General features: G+C 45.0%; 1 protein-coding gene across 7 annotated transcripts in view; it reads left to right on the top strand.

Moving 5' to 3' along the window:
* Positions 1-449: 449 nt before the first annotated feature.
* Positions 450-16652, top strand: part of SNCAIP (synuclein alpha interacting protein) — a 95465-nt gene continuing 79262 nt past the window's right edge. For 2 of the 7 annotated variants that reach the window (XM_072860416.1, XM_072860423.1), the window contains exon 1: positions 1256-1392. The gene's annotated coding sequence lies outside the window, so the exon portion shown is untranslated. Of the gene's footprint in view, positions 588-1004; positions 1121-1255; positions 1393-1900; positions 1919-2352; positions 2371-14731; positions 14749-16652 lie in introns of those variants that run through there. The other 5 variants (XM_072860418.1, XM_072860417.1, XM_072860421.1 and 2 more) reach the window with 5 other exon arrangements.

Here is a 16652-nt window from a genome sequence, read left to right as displayed (position 1 = left end):
AACTAGCATAAATTCACTTTAATTTCCTACATGCATCTTTTGGGCTTTTGCAGTGTTTGCTCATCAGAGAAAAGAAATCTAAGAAGTTCCGTGTTTGAAATGTAATAGCACACAAAAGCAGGGGGAGATGGAAAGGTATATAAAGGGATACATTTAAGAGACAGGATGGAAAATGTGCCTACTAATAGTAAGGGCAAAAAAATCCCTGTTAACGCTGTGAAAGCACGGCACAGAACGGGCTAAATCACAAAGAAGAAAACCAGCCAGAGGTGCGCTTTTCTGCTCTTCTGCTCACATCAGATGCCCGGGTGGCAGGGCGTTACTCCGGCCGACCTGCTGGGAGGACTCCTTTCTCCACGCGGCCCCTGCAGCGCCTGTGGAGCAGCGGGCGGGTTTCCGGCCGGCTTACCAAGCGCTCAGAGCGGCTGGGTGCAGGAGCACCCTTTGCAGCTCTGCTGACCCTCAGCAGCGTAGGAGAAAACACGGGTTTCTCGCCAGGGCGGGCGAGACCCGCTCAAGAGGAAGGTGTCCGAGGGTGCCACCGGCTCCATCGCCGTGAACCAGAGGGAAGCAGCGACGCTTTCCAGGTTTTACAGCAGACCACCCCCCCCCCCCAAACCAACCAAGTTTTTATTTTAAACAGATGTGAGCGAACTGAACTCAATATTTTCAGGTATTTTTGGTGCAGCGCAGTGCCACGCGCTCAGCATTTGACACGGCGGCGCGGCGCGGCACTTCCAGGTGCAGCGGCACCGCTTTACACGCGCGTAAAGCCCGCGTGGGGCGCTGCCAGCAAGCCGCGGGGCGGGAGGAGGCACCCACCGCCGGCCGCGGGGCGGGCGCCCGCCGGGGCAGGGCTGCCTGCGCGGCGCGGAGCGGAGCGGAGCCCCGGCCATCCCGCGCCGGCAGCCGCGGCCCCCGACGCCCCCGCGGGTGCCTCTGCCCCGGCCCGGGGGGCGCCGCCGGTACCGCCCGCCCCCCCCTCCCTCCCCACGCCGCCGGTCACGTGGCAGCGCCCCCCGCGCCCCGAGACCGCGGAGCGCGGCACGGGCGCGGCGGCATTGTGACGCAGCAGGCCTTCGCCGCGGCGGCGGGAGGAGGCGCGGGCGCGGCGGGGCGGGTGAGTGCCGCTCCCGGGAGCGCGCCGCCGGCGGCCCGGGAGCCGGGTGTGCGGCGGGGCCTCCACCCTCGCTCCTCCCGGCCGCTGGCCGGTGGAAGGGCAGGGGCGGAGGGCGGGGCGGCGGGAGCCGGGCCGCTGCCGGAGCCCTGCTTGCACCGGCGGGGAGTGGCGGGGGGCGGCAGCCGAGAGGCGGCACCTGGGTCCTTTCCCCCGTCTCCATCACCCCGCGGCCGCCCCGAAGCGGCCGCGGCCGAGCGGAGCGGAGGGGTGAGGTGAGGCGAGCGGAGCGGAGCGGGCGGGGGGCTTTGTTGCCGCCGACAACGCTGTCCCCCCGGGCGGCGGGAGGGGGGCGCGGAGCCGGGCCCGGGGTCCCCCGCGGGGAGTACGGGGTTGCGGGTAGCGCTGGAGGCGCCCGGCGCGGCTGCGGGCTTCCCCCCGCCGGGCCGTCCCCGGGAGGCGCGGGAGCGGGGGTGCCCGGGCGGCGGGAGAGGCGGCCAGCGGGCGGGAGCGGCGTGGGGGGGGCGAGCCCCGGCCCCCGCCAGCCCGCCCCGGGGAAGTGCTTTCCGCATGAAATCAGGGCTGAACGCGGCGGGGTTTGTTGGGGCTGAGCGAATACGTGATGTCAGCTCTGCGAAGTGCCGCTGCAAAGCCCCTTGTAGCGCAGTGAAACCCGCTGGCACCCGAAGCCGACGCAGATTTGCTTCTGCTCTGCGCGGAGCCGGGCGTCCCTGGCGGGGACTCAGCCTTCAGCACCCTCCTGTCCCACCGGGGCATGCCGAAATCTGGAAGAAAATAAAAGTAGGAGTTGCATGTTTGTAACTAATGTGGGGAAGCAAATGCAAAGTTGTCTGGTAGAAAAACTGCGCCTTGGCTTATACTCGGGTCAGTCCAAGATCGTGTTTCTGCAGCACCAGGGATCAAAACTTTTTCACACCCATAATCAGTGCGTGTTTTTATGCGAGCAAATGCGATTTATATGAAGAAGAGCTCGAGGATCGCGTCCTGATGGTACTGGATACAAACCAGCTCCTAAATAGTCTCAATCTTCATTGTCAGCATTACCACCTCATGGCACTTTCAATGGCTGGATTAAAGCCACAGCTCTTAGAGAGATATTAATCAGTCACGACTGCTTCTCAGAAAGCCCCCCCCAAAAAAAAACCCACCAAAAAACTGCTAGTGCCTATGGTTCCATAGAAAATCTTGGAAGCATGGCCTCGTTGTACACCTCAGCAATCCAACTGCAAAAGGTAACTGAAAAAGTTTAAAAAAAACCTATACTGAAGCAAATCACTTCATTATTGGACCCTTTTGTGATATTTAAATGGCTGAAGAAGAGGATACAATCATAGCATAGGAAAATCAAAATTACTTTATATCTTGTGCAAATAGCTCTGATCCTGTAGCCAGGAATTATGTTGAATGATGTGCATGTATTTAAGCCTTGTGCAGCATGCTGTAGCAGTCTTTCATAGCGTCTTTCACCCTTACTGAATTAGTGAGTATATGTACTGCATATACTCCCAACAAGCCATAAATAATATGACCTGTTGCCTTACTACCACCCATAAACACGAGCTTCTTCACCCTAAAATTCTCTGCAACGAGCTCATGGGCTGCCCAGTGAACATGGTTAGCCACTTCCCTCTTTGTACTGCTAAGCCTGCAAGCATGCCTGCTGCCATACTGCAGCCGTATTTTGAAGATTTTGCACCTAAGCTGGAAACGTGGTCTTGACGGGTAGCTGAAGAGGGAGTTCAAACACAGTGAGAAGGGGTTTTTATGTGAATAAAACAATTAGAATTTGACCTGTCCAGTTGTCAAGAAGAAGCTTGCCTCGCCACTATAGTTATAGTTCCAAAATCGTATAGTAACTTCTGCTTTAGGTATTCCTTCAGTTAACACAGAGGCCTAGTGCCCATGCCTGGTGTGAAAAGGCTCCCTTTGTAAGGTGTGGTTTGTTTCATTTCTGCATGTTTTCGTGTGTCAAAGACTGACTTATGCAAACTGACTGTTTCACTTCACCCAGCCGCTAACAGTGTCTTAAACCAGCAGTGCAGTCATTTTTCAGATCTTTGCGATTTCTGTTGTCATTGACTCAATGCGTTGCAGAAAGCAAATACGGCTTGTAGCTTGTTGAAAAAGTGGGTAAAATAGAATTATATCAGAGGAAGGGGCCAGTGAAGAGTTATCTCCAAATCTGAGTAGTTTGTAAGAGACCAGCCTCTTAAAAAAACCTTGTTTGAGCAAGTAGGCCAGTGTGGGCTACGCAAAATACTTTAAGTGGCATTTTGGCATAAGGAGATGGGCAGTCTTTCAGGTAAGGAAGTCCTATAGAAGATAGTAAATTATATTAGATAGAAAATGCTCCTCTTCTTAATGTTTTTTCTCTAATGACAGTGAATGGTAAGTATGACGTGATTTCTTTGGGGCCAGCTTCTGAGTTTACAAAGAGCTGCATATAAAAAGTAGACTGGTTGGACAAGGTGACCGAGTGGTGCCTTTGGAGATGCAGTCCCTCCCCTGAGTACTGTGAATAAGTGTGAATAGATCACTTTGCATTTATTTTTTTCATGATTGGAAAACTATAATCCCAAATATCTACATATTTTATAACCATTTTTTGACAAGGTGTCAGCAGACCTTCAAGAAACTAGGAAGTGCCTCTTATTGCCCCGCTTCCCAATTGTCCCGTCTTGCTGGGAGTCGAAACCTTTCCCCATGCGAACTCCATAGGTGCTAGAAGTCTTCTTCCCACACATAGCTGAGATGGGATACCACCCACACTGGTACAGCTCTCCTTCTCGCACACTCCTCTTCCAAGACGTCCCTCTACACCCATAGCAGCTCTGTCCTGCTTGCACGCTTGCCTGATTAGAACCAGGAAGAGGAAAGCATGACAACCCTGCTGCAGCTGCTCTAGTCTCTGTCCTCTGAAATGGAGACATGTGGGTAGCGCTGCCTCCATGCTGTGATGAGATGCCAGCAAGAAAGGGGAGCGCACAGCCAGAGGCAGCCCGGTAGGGGGGACTTGACCATCATGGACAGCAGAACAAAAGTCGCGTTGGCAATAGTGCAGGGATGCTGGTACTCATAGTTGTGGCATCGTTTGGTGTCATGTATGCATGGAGTGGTGATGCTGCACCTCACAGGCACAAAGACCAGTAGTTCCTTTGTGGATGCAGCATGTTATCTCCCCTCACCCCGTTTTTAAACGTTTCAGCTGACTAGATGGGATGTGCAGTAGAGCTTTATTTCCACCCCTGTCTGTCTCTGATTATCTGCCTGAAGCTCCAGAAGCAACCCATGAATCACGAGCATGGTTACAGGAGCAAGGAGGGGAAGAGAAGGGAACAATTACCATTTTTATTTCACAGTTTTGTTAGAATAATCTATTATCTATTTCAGGTTACAGTTGAAGGTAGAATGCCAGAATGAGAATATTCTCATTCTTCCTTATGCAGCCATGTTAATTAATGCTAAGTAAAATAAAGAAAAGTTCATATTTTTGGGGTGAACGTCTTTGTAAGGAACCCGTTTACCAATGCTTTACTGTATATTACTTAGAAAATACACTGATTTTGTACAGTTGAAATTTATATGTTCATTGTCAAGATGAAAAATATGTTAAAAAATTTTGAGAAGTATTGGATTTTGGAAGGGCAAGTAGGTGTTCTTTTCAACTGTTGTCAGAATAGGACCATAACTGAACTAAAGGAAATAATGCTTAGGTAATTGGCAAGAGGACTTGGAGGACCGTTGTGTCTGTGCTCTCTCTTTTTCTGGCAGATCTGTCTGCTTGTCAAAGGAGGCAGAGCAGATAGGCTTACATGGAGCAGGTGCATAGTAAACACAAGGGAATTTCTCTTTAAATGCAAATGTGGTTGTACAATAGATTTATGTGCACAGTGGAACCATTGGAAACAAGAAAATAGAACATATGCATCAGATACCTTATGATTTAAGGTCCAAAGAGAGTTTTATCTGAGGGGAAAAAAGTAATTAATTAATTATTGTGGTAGAAATATCACCTGCTGTTTACCTGTCTAAGGTGGAACTGTAATTTCATCTTCTAAGATAAAACTCCTAAGTGATTCGGAAGTCTGAAGATCTTAGAGGTATCAAAGAGAAGTACAATTCAGCTGTCATAGTTTGGCAGTTGGGGCAATCTTTCATTGGGTATATTGTCTTCTATGTTAAGGAGCATTTACCAAAGCTTATTTTGAATTTGAATGTGGTTGATTTGCACTTTATAATTATTGAGTAACACTTGAAAATGTATTTTTCTGGTTAAAACGTAGCATTAGATTTGTAAGGTTTGCTGTAAGCATTTCCTTTTCAGTTCCGTTTCCTCTGCAGTTCTTGTTTGCAGTCAAACTGCTGGCATTATTTTTCTTTGTTTATACTGGAGAAAAAGGCATTGTCTCACTTATCTTTTAAACTCAATACAGTGTATTACATGACCTCTCCTTGTGTATAAATCCTCCTCCCTCTCCCCCCATCTGTTTTATTGTTACTGCATCAATCTGGAACTCACCATTTAAAATTAAATTCTAATCAGGAACTTAACACTTCCCTTCAACCCCCCCATTTTAGCAAACTTGTTTACATCTGTGAGTAAAAATCAGGCTGTGCTGCATAGCTTTTGCACATGTGCATAACAGGGGTATGCACATGATTATGATTTGAAGCTATACTGCTCTGCTGGTTATTCATCCATGTAGTTCTTTTGCAGGATCTGGCCATACTGACTGGCATTTTTTGTAAGAAATAGGAAATACCTTTAACTGTCCAGACTAACAACATATAACTGCTGGCATGTTTATACGTGCATGTACATATCTCATGTTCTCTTTTACTAAAATACAACTGTAAATATTCTGCCTTTTGTATGCTATGCTGTCAGTTCCAGTTGAGTCACAGTAGTAAAGTTACGAAGAGCCCAAGAATTGCTTTTGAATTGGCTCAAGATTTTAAATATTGAAGTTGTCAGCATGGTGACAGATTTATTTGAATATTTGTAAATGCTGTGTCCAATATGTTTTTAAACAAACAAACAAAATAAAGCAAAATAAAACTGGGAAATATGGTGCACACAGAAGCAGAAGAGTGCTAGCAAGGTAAATAAGCTGCATGGCACATTTCCTGGCCCACACTTCTATTGCGCTCAGTCTAAGTATACTCATTTCTCCTTTTGTACATTCAGAGATTCCTAAGGTATGTGTACTAATTATGTTAAATACTGGGATATTATCATTTTGCAAACTCATGTTGAGCACTGGATAAAGCACAATGTTTGTGCTTGTTGCTAGGACATGGGCAAAAACTTAATCTTGAGTTACAGAATGGAATCACCAGGAAATTGAGTTATACTTACATCATTAATTATTTGCTTTTCATTAACCTAAACCAGAGTTTAAATTAGAAGTAAAGGAATTTATGGTAGCTAAATGTAAGTGACTTTGAATAAATACTCTAATCTTGAACTCTGCCAATACTTTTTGCTTCATAGCTACAGAATCGTAGTTACCTGGGCCCCTTGACTAACATTGTTCATGTTTAAGTTAATGGGCACCCTTGTGGTAGATGTGAATGGAGTGAGGCAGTGTCCCCATGGAACAAACAACAGGTTAGAAAAAGGAGGATTCAGATTTTCACTGTCCTTTTGAATATGATACATTCTACAGCATCTTGATGCGATATTTGCTTAAAGCAATTTGATAGCATAGTTTTCAGGAGGCTGAGTTTGTTTGTATTCCTCTGTATACATCTTTGTATTAGTTATTTGCGTATGGTATTTTAAGTTTTCCATAGGAAAACAAGAGGTACATTTTAAAGTCTAATTATGATAACAGTAGTTGCTGTTATGATTGAACAGGCCAGATCTTGGAAAAAATGCCGCCAAAGCATTTTAAAGTTAAGTTTAAAACGCCAAAGCAAGTTAAAAGAGAACGAAATTTGTGATATACTGTTACAGAGCACATGGTGCAGTTCCAAAAATTAATGGTTGGGGGGTTTGCGTTTAGTTCAATATGTTTCTGTTAATGTTTGTTTGTGTTAGTATACCATGTTGTGTCTTTGATAAATGGTAATGATACTGCTTTTGGTGGTAAGTTGACTCTTAATTCTAGATTCAAGAAGCCTCTGTTTACAAATAGCTCAATACAACATTTCTTGGAACAGAGTTTTGAGAGCACCAATGTCTAAGAGATTAATATAAAATCATTACTTATTGTTCAGCATTATGAGTCTGCTACTGGTATATAGGACACAAGTTTAGCAATTATCTCAGCTGCTTGGTAGTGCTTTCAAAGGCATTGATAATGTCAGTCTAATGGGTAGGTTTTTCACACCATACTTGGCAACTTTAGCTGTTGTTCTCTAAGACTGAGCAGAGAGCAATTAAACTCTCACCTACCTCCTTATGGTTGTTCTTGAGGGTCATAGATGAAGCGCATTAGCAAACAGCGTAGTGGGAGTTGTATTTCTGCTCTTTACTGTGATGCTCCCTACATGGAGGAGTTAACCATTGCCTCTCTGCACTTCCTAGTAAAGCGCTTCACAAATTGGATCTGAGATGAAATGGCTGGAACAGCACTGCCTGATGACTGGAGGCTTAGCTGTGATTGAGTGGTGAGAGGCCCAGGTCCGGACAGCTAAGTGGAGCACAGCTGTGCATGCGCTCAGGGTTTCTGCAGAGAGACAGGCAGCAGCATGGGATTTTTATCTCTGCATCCAGAACTTTCTTTATTTCACTAGCTCACTTCCTCTGATGGTAAATTAGCCTGTATATAATCCCTGCTGCTGTGATCTGATTCCTACTAGAACTTTAATTGTCTGAGTCAACACTAGCTTGTGTGTCTTTATACTCTCCTCATAAGGCAGCTAGGCGTGCTGAAGAACTGCATTCCTTCTTAACTTGTCTTCTGGTTGTGATTTAGCAAAATGCACGCAAAATCTCCCTGGAGTGAATCATTCATTACGCAGTCAGTTTAAGAACATGCGTAAATCCTTTTAGTTACTTGCTGGACAAATGGTAGTAAGCTGTCCTTGAGAGGATGTAGTGTCTGTAGTAGCTTGTAGTTTGTAGCTAGTAGAGGATGTAGTATTGCAGCTGTACAGCAAACTACTGTTTGAGGGGAGGAGGTCCTGAATTTGAAGGACTTTATCAGCTGCTGGGTTTCTGCATCACAGTAAGTTCTGCCCCTGGTAGCAGCAGTAGTGGACGAAGGCATTGTTGGTATCTTGATGTTCTTCTGAAATAACTGGCCTTGAAATAGTAGATAGCTAATGTACCTGCTTAGGTTAGCGCTTCGGCATCTGGCATTAGTACTTTATGAAGAGAAATGGGTGCCATTTACACGTAGCATGGTTGCCTCCAGCTGCCTGTAGAGTGTAAGAGTGTCTCTTCATCAGACAGTAAAGCTGGGTGAGTCGCTGTACCTGAAGGATCAGGTTAGTCTGGCCTGACTCTGTGAAACCCCATAGGAAAGGCCAGCCAGCACATTTACGTTGTCCTCCAGGAGTACAAGGGAAGCAGGCTGTGTAGGGGGACGAATTAGCCCAGCTAATACAATTTAGCAAAATGGACACTCTCTCCAGCATGTGTTCCTCATCAGATCCCGTATGCTTTATGGTATGTTCCCAGGCTTTGCTTTTTGCAAATGCAGTTTTTAGATGAATGTATCTACAGTAGCACTATTTCTGGATGTGTCTACACTGCAGTTGAGTAGTGTGATTGCAGGACATGCAGACAGATCTGTACTAGCTTTGATCTATATGTGTTGTAAAGACATGCAAGCCTAGACCTAAGAGAGGGCTGTCCAAGCCTTCTGGACAGAATGTTAAGCCATGCTGAAGTCTGCTTTCATCTGTCTTCACTGCTATTTTTAACTGTGCTATCTAGATTAGCACTACACATGCTGACATAAATTCATGACTGCATGCCCACTGCTTCCCTACTACATTGTTGGTGGATGCTTTGCATCTGGGTGTGCATCCCTTATTCTTTGTACTGAGACAGTCTGGTTTTCCACTGAGTTTAGTTGTTTATTTCACAATTTATTTCCCCTCTTTAAGGAATTATAGAAAAGGCAGTGGAGTGTAGGAGAGACTTCTGGCAATTTTCCACTCCAAAAATTCATTTTATAGTCTCTATTCCAAGTGCGATTGTTAAGCTCAGCCTTAAAGAACCTCGAGATCCAGGCCACACATTTTTGCAAGTGTTAAAATCCAGATGAGAGACCAGGTTGATGGAGCAATGTTAGAAAATTAGCATTTTAAAATGTTCTTTATGAAAACATTGTGTCTAGAGCACAATTGTGTGAAAAAAAGTTGTGAAATTATGTGAAAAATATCGGCAATGACAGTAGGGTGGTTATCACATATAAAACACAGTCTAACTTTACTAGAAGTATTTGAATGTATTTTTAAGAGAAGTAATGTGTATGGGTTTTGAACATTTCAAAGCAGAGCCCTGCACTGCTAAGAGTTTCTTGTTTTGTTTTGGTTTTTGTTTTTTTTTTTTTTTTGTAATGGATGTAATAAAGGTTATTTTTGCTTTTTCAGTCAGATTAATTGTTAAGTTACTTCACAGTCTTGTCAATGAAGTTTGCTTCTAATTAAGGTACCATGTTGTAAGAGTAAAGTTTGATGCGTATACTTGCACATCAGATTTTAGTATTTTTTATTCCGAAATAGACTTTCCCTTCCTCATTAAAAACCAACCAAACAAACAAAACCACAGAAAACAGCAAAACTGATCTGTATCTAAAGATATAGTCTGAAAAGGTCTGTCGAGTATCCAATTCTTTTACAGCCAAAATAGCAGTTTTCATGCTATTTTACAAAGACAAGGGAGAAAACACGGCTTGAAAATTGAAGTTAAGACATAAAAAGATGAATTCATGCAAAATTTTTTAATGCCAGAAAAATATTTCACATAAAAGCAAGTACTGTCAAACAAAGAGGAATACAAAATAGACTCTAACAAGGCATATGTTTCTGTGACATGAAACACGCTGTAGAGGAGTAAGGAGAAGCTGAGCTCTTCAGCCTGGTGGAATGTTGCAGCTTACTTATCTGCCAAGAAAATCTTTTGTTCTAGATAAATGGTTGAACTGAAATAAATAAAATATTCCTTCATCTTTCCTTAAACAGTTATTTTAAAAAAGTATTTCTTATGACTGTCCTTGACACCTTTCTGAGGAAATAGAACAGCCTTGGTTCACCGGATGGAGCACAAGAATGCAAGCACATACTAGCTAATCCTGGTTCTAGCACCACGTGGTCTTGAATAAATTATCTAACTCTTTTCACTTATCCACCTACAAAATGAGAAGAAAATATATTAGGGAACTGCAGTAGCAGAATTGTCAATAGCAACATCTTTTTGTAATATGGAGATCTAACAGTGCCTAATATTTTTCATTATAAAAAAGATTCATCCTTTTCCTGAACAGTTCCAGCACCTTCATAGTTTGAAGGTGCTAGAGGCTGAGTGTATCTCCTGTGGTGTACTTAGTCTTCCTCAGTCCCCTCAGTGGTCCTGCATAATGCTAGGGGAACCCTCCACAGGACTGTGCTCTACAGATAGCTCGTCATGTGCTGGAAGTGGAGAACTCTATGTGTTCTTTTGGTTGAAGCTCCTTGGAAAAAAAAAGCCATCATTGGGAATTACATGAATAGTTAAAAGATTTGTGATGGTTATGAAGTCAGGTGCCTTTCAGTCAAAACATGGGAGAGCCACTTTGTGCTGTCCTCTCTCTTCCCCTTTTTGGCAGGTTGTGTGGTGGTCAGAGATGTTTAGCAGATATCCTTGTCTCATTTGCTAATGGAGCTGGAAGCACGTAGATAATGGGGTAAAGAAACAATATGGGGGACCTGGTTACACAGGGCATGGAAAAGGTGGAAGTACTGAATGTCTTCTTTGCCTCAGTCTTTACTAGCAAGACTGGCCTTTGAGGGGGAAGGTTGGAGTAAGGAAGATGTGCCCTTGGTGGGAGAGAACAGGACAGGGAGTACTTCAGCAAACTGGATATACGTAAATCCATGGGCCCTGATGGGATGCACCTACGAGTGCTGAGGGAGCTGGCAGATGCCATTGTGAGGCTGCTCTCAATAGTCTTTGATCAATGATGGTGACTGGGAGAAGTACCTGAAGACTGGAGGAAAGCAAATGTCACCCCATCTGCAAAAAGGAGGATGCAGGGAACTACAGGCCAGTCAGCCTCACCTCAGTCCCTGAGAAGATGCTGGAGCAGCTAATCCTGGAAACCATTTCCAGGCACATGAAGGACAAGAAAGTCATCAGGAGTAGTCAGCATGGGGGGGGAAGTCATGCTTGACCAACTCGATAACCTTCTGTGATGAAACGTCTAGCCTGGTAGATCAGGGGAGAGCAGTGGATGGTGTCTACCTAGGCTTCAGTGAGGCCTTTGACACTGTGTCCCATAAGATCCTCACAGAGAAGCTGTTTATGTACAAACTGGATGAGCAGGCAGTGAGGTGGATTGAAAACTGGCTGTATGGCTAGGTCCAGAGGGTTGTGATCAGTGGAACAAAGTCTAGTTGGAGACCAGTGACTAGCAGTGTACCCCAGGGTTCAAATCTGTGTCCAGTCCTGTTTAACATCAACATTAATGATCTGGACGATGGGGCTGAGTGCACCCTCAGCAGGTTTGCAGGTGACACAAAACTGGGAGGAGTGGCTGATATGTCAGAGGGTCATGCTGCCAGCCAGAGGGATCTCGGCAGGCTGGTGACATGGGCTGACGGTAACCTCAAGTTACTCCACTGAACTGCAAAGCCCTGCACCTGCGGAGCAACAGCCCCACACACCAATATATACATAATATATGTCGGAACTTCAAGGGCAACAAGAAAAGCTTCTATAGGTGCATCAGTGATAAAAGGAAGACTAGGGAAAATGTGGGTCTGTTCCGGAGGGAAAGAGGAGACCTGGTTACCTGGGATCTGGAGAAGGCTGAGGTACTCAACAACTTTTTTGCCTCAGTCTTCACCAGCAAGTACTCAAGCCACACTGCCCAAGTCACAGAAAGCAAAGGTAGGGGCTGGGAGAATGCAGAACTGTCCACTGTAGGAGAAGATCAGGTTCGAGACCACCTAAGGAACCTGAAGGTGCACAAGTCCATGGGACCTGATGAGATGCATCTGCAGGTCCTGAGGGAAGTGGCAGATGAAGTTGCTAAGCCACTATCCATCATATTTCAGAAGTTGTGGCAGTCTGGTGAAGTTCCCACTGACTGGAAAAGGGGAAACATAACCCCCATTTTTAAAAAGGGAAAAAAGGAAGGCCCGGGGAACTATAGGCCAGTCAGTCTCACCTCTGTGCCCGGAAAATCATGGAGCAGATCCTCCTGGAAGCTCTGCTAAGGCACATGGAAAATAAGGAGGTGATTGGTGGCAGCCAACATGGCTTCACTAAGGGCAAATAGTGTCTGACAATTTGGTGGACTTCTGCAATGCGGTTACAGCATTGGTGGATAAGGGAAGAGCAACTGACATCATCTACCTGGACTTGTGCAGAGCGTTTGACACTGTCCCACACAACAAATTGGAGATACATGGATTTGCTGGATGGACCACTCAGTGAATACAGAATTGGCTGGATGGTCACACTCGAAGAGTTGTGGTCAATGGCTCGATGTCCAAGTGGAGACGAGTGACGAGTGGTGTTCCTCAGGGGTTGGTATTGGGACAGGCGCTGTTTAATATTTTTGTCAGCGACATGGACAGTGGGATTCAGTGCACCCTCAGCAAGTTTGCCAATGACACCAAGCTGTGTGGTGCAGTTGACACGCTGGAGGGAAGGGATGCCATCCAGAGAGACCTTGACAGGCTTGAGAAGTGGGCCTGTGCGAACCTCATGAAGTTCAACAAGGCCAAGTGCAAGGTGCTGCACACAGGTTGGGGCAATCTCAAGCACAAATACAGGCTGGGCAGAGAGTAGATTGAGAGCAGCCCTGAGGAGAAGGACTTGGGGGTGTTGGTTGATGAGAAGCTCAGCATGACCCGGCAATGTGTGCTCACAGCCCAGAAAGCCAACCATATCCTGGGCTGCATCAAAAGAAGGGTGGCCAGCAGGTTGAGGGATGTGATTCTTCCCCTCTACTGCGCTCTCATGAGACCCCACCTGGAGCACTGCATCCAGCTCTGGGGCCCCCAACATCAGAACGACATGGACCTATTGGAGTGAGTCCAGAGGAGAGCCACAAAGATTATCAGAGGGCTGGAGCACCTCTCCTATGAAGACAGGCTGAAAGAGTTGGCATTGCTCAGCCTGGAGAAGAGAAGGCTCCGGGGAGACCTTATAGCAGCCTTCCAGTACCTGAAGGGGGCCTACCAGAAAGCTGAAGAGGAACTTTTTACAAGGGCATGTAGTGATAGGACAAGGGGTAGTGGCTTTAAACTAGAAGAGGGTAGATTTAGATTAGATATAAGGAAGAAATTCTTTCCGATGGAGGTGGTGAGGCACTGGAACAGGTTGCCCAGAGAAGTTGTCGATGCCCCATCCCTGGAAGTGTTCAAGGCCAGGCTGGATGGGGCTTTGAGCAACCTGGTCTGGTGGAAGGTGTCCCTGCCCATGGCAGGGAGGTTGGAAGTAGATGATCTTTAAAGTCCCTTCCAACCCAAACCATTCCATGATTCTATATGCTGGGGCCACTTAGTTGGAAAGCAGCTTGGTGGAAAAGGACCTGGGGGTCCTGGTGGACACCAGGTTGAACACAAGCCAGCACTGTGCCCTTTTGGCAAAGGCAGTGAATGGTATCCTGGGCTGCACTGGACAGAGTATGTCCAGCAGATTGAGGGAGGTGATCCTTCCCCTCTGCTCAACACCGGTGAGGCCACATCTGGAGTACTCTGTCCACTCCCCACTGGAGAGAGTCCAAGAAAGGGCCACAAAAATGAGTAAGAGATTGGAGCATTTCACATGAGAAAAGGCTGAGAGATCTGTGACTGTTCAGCCTAGAGAAGGAAGGCTCAGGGGAAGATCTCATCAATATATATAAATACCTGCAGGGAGGGTGCAAGGAGGATGGAGCCAGGCTCTTTTGGTGCCCAGGGACAGGAAAAGGGGCAACAGGTACAAACTGAAACACCGGAGGTTTGTTCTGGACATCAGGAAACATTTTTTCACTGTGAGGGTGAACAAGCACTGGCACAGGTTGCCCAGAGAGGTGGAGGGGTCTCCATCTTCAGAGATAGTAAAAAACTGCCTGGATGCAGTCCTGGGCAACTGGCTCTAGCTGATGCTGCTTGAGCATGGGGGTTGGACCAGATGACCTCCAGAGGTCCTTTCCAACCTCAACTGTTCTGTGGTTCTGTGAAACACTGCAAAAAGAAGACACATTATTATAATTAATACAGACAGGGCAACAGTGACTAGGCTCTGTCTCTTCCTCTGTGATGGTGGCCTTGTATGGTGCTAAGCATGAATCCCAAATCATTATATAGCAGGTAGCTATGAAAGCTGTATGCTTTTACATTTAGGTTTTCTACACTGAGCCTTTTGGTGTCTGATATGTAGAAGAAATGAACTTCAGTGAGAGCTGTCTCCCACTTCTGGCAGCAATCAATACAGTCTGGAGATATGGACAGATACGCAGGTACTCCCATGTGCTCTTTCTGATCCTGGCCCTTCTGCTGTGTTATTCTGTGGCTTCCCATAAGTCCCTTTGTCTCTATTTCCAGTTTCTGGATGGGGATAATAATACTTTCTCATCTTGTAATGGACATTGTGAATGAATTAATGAATGTTTGTGAAACACTTGGACAATACTGATTATCATGCTTGAAAAAGCAGTAAAGATATAAATGATTGTCCATTCACTATGCGGCTTAGACTAAAATAAATAAGGTTTAGACTAGCTAAATGCTGGGTGGGGGAAAACAAGAAATGGAAATAGCCACCTGATATTTCTGAGTATTTTTGGTTGTGCCCTGCATGAGGTAGATACCCTTTTGTAAAACATCCTTTTGTAAAACACACTTTAGTGTGATCCTTCAGTTAGACTCTGTATCAAAATCAGTACAAGCAAATGAATGTCACCATGCATAAATTTTGTAACATTGTAGTTTTTGATGTTGTGAGGTTTAGTTCTTTAACATAGTTTCAAAGATGTAATTCAATTTTTGTAAACGGTTTTAAGCATCTCCAAAAGGGATGCTACAAAATTCCAGCTTAAAATAATACTACTACTTCTATAGTTGGCATTTCTGCCATCACCTCATCCCACACTTTTGTTAGAGCACTAATATCTGTACAACTGGGTGCTAATATTTGGTGGTATCTGCTGCCCATATTATTTAAAACAAATAGTACTGGATAGCAGTACTCTACATAGGATAGCATCGTATACCTGCAGAAGTACAGTTGCAGTCTATTTCTGATTTCTCAAATGAAAAAATAACGACGGTTTCAGAAGACATTCAGATCTCAGGGGCATAGATGTCTGTCAAGAATAATTTAGCTGTTCTTCACTGAATTTTCCGCTTTCCACCAAACTTTAACTGAAATAAAAAGTTGTTGTTTGACAATGCTTAAATTCACAGTAGTTTACACTGTTTAACTTCTAAGAATTTTTGCGAACAACATCATAGGCTATGTCTAGGGAATAAGGTACGAAAAACTGTCAAGTTTTTGTCCTTTCTTCATTTTAATTTTATCACAATAAAGATATTTGCATAGCTGTTAATGGTCAAGTGCCATTGGTAATTATGAGAAAAGTTAATATTTGCAGTAAAATTGTTAAATGCTTTTTGATAGTATTTGTTTGATTTAAAAGTAAATACCTGTAATAGATGCATACAGTCAAATTTGTGTGATTCATCAAGTAGTCTCAAATGAAAGTGGGCTGGTCTGAGTGACAAGGAGAGTGAGTTCTTGTGAATGAGTTTTTGAGTTCAAGGTTTGTTTTTTTGGCCCATGGCCACAATATGCACAGATACATGCTCTGTGGGACGTGCCCTGTCTAAGGCTGACTCACGTACCAAATGGCAGTGAAATGCTGGTTACCCACTGGTGCCCCAGATCCTGACTGAGTAAAAACCACTCTGCATTGGAAGTTTCACTTTGAAATTTGGAGTATTACAGTTTGTTAGCATTTAGCCATTGAATGTCATAGTGAATTTCAGTGTGCAAAGGATGGGTCAGTAGAGTTGATTGTCCAAAAGTTAAAAAAGAGAAAAAAAAGGGTGCAGGTGGAGGACAGAGCAGGAAAGTGGTTTGGCCCTTGTTGTGGAGAAAACAGGCCTTCTACACATGAGCAGGGCAGTGCATAGATTTCACATAAATGGTGGATACACTTGACATATTGTGACCCTTGCAGGGAATGTTACTCCTATGTAATAGGAGTTTTCCCTTGAATTTATAATTAAAGCTCACATGAAGCAAAAAATCATCATGGGACTAAATGCAGGATATATATTTTGGCAGGCAAATGTAAATGAGGCAAGTTCTAAATTTCTAACTTCAAATACAGTATTTGAATGTTACAAAGTTAAGAGAGCA

This window comes from Ciconia boyciana, chromosome 4 (genome assembly GCF_034638445.1).
Source record: "Ciconia boyciana chromosome 4, ASM3463844v1, whole genome shotgun sequence".
In the NCBI taxonomy this organism is placed as follows: domain Eukaryota; kingdom Metazoa; phylum Chordata; class Aves; order Ciconiiformes; family Ciconiidae; genus Ciconia; species Ciconia boyciana.
The sequence above is the reverse complement of the archived record's forward strand: the minus strand, read 5'-3'. Positions and strand labels throughout refer to the sequence as shown.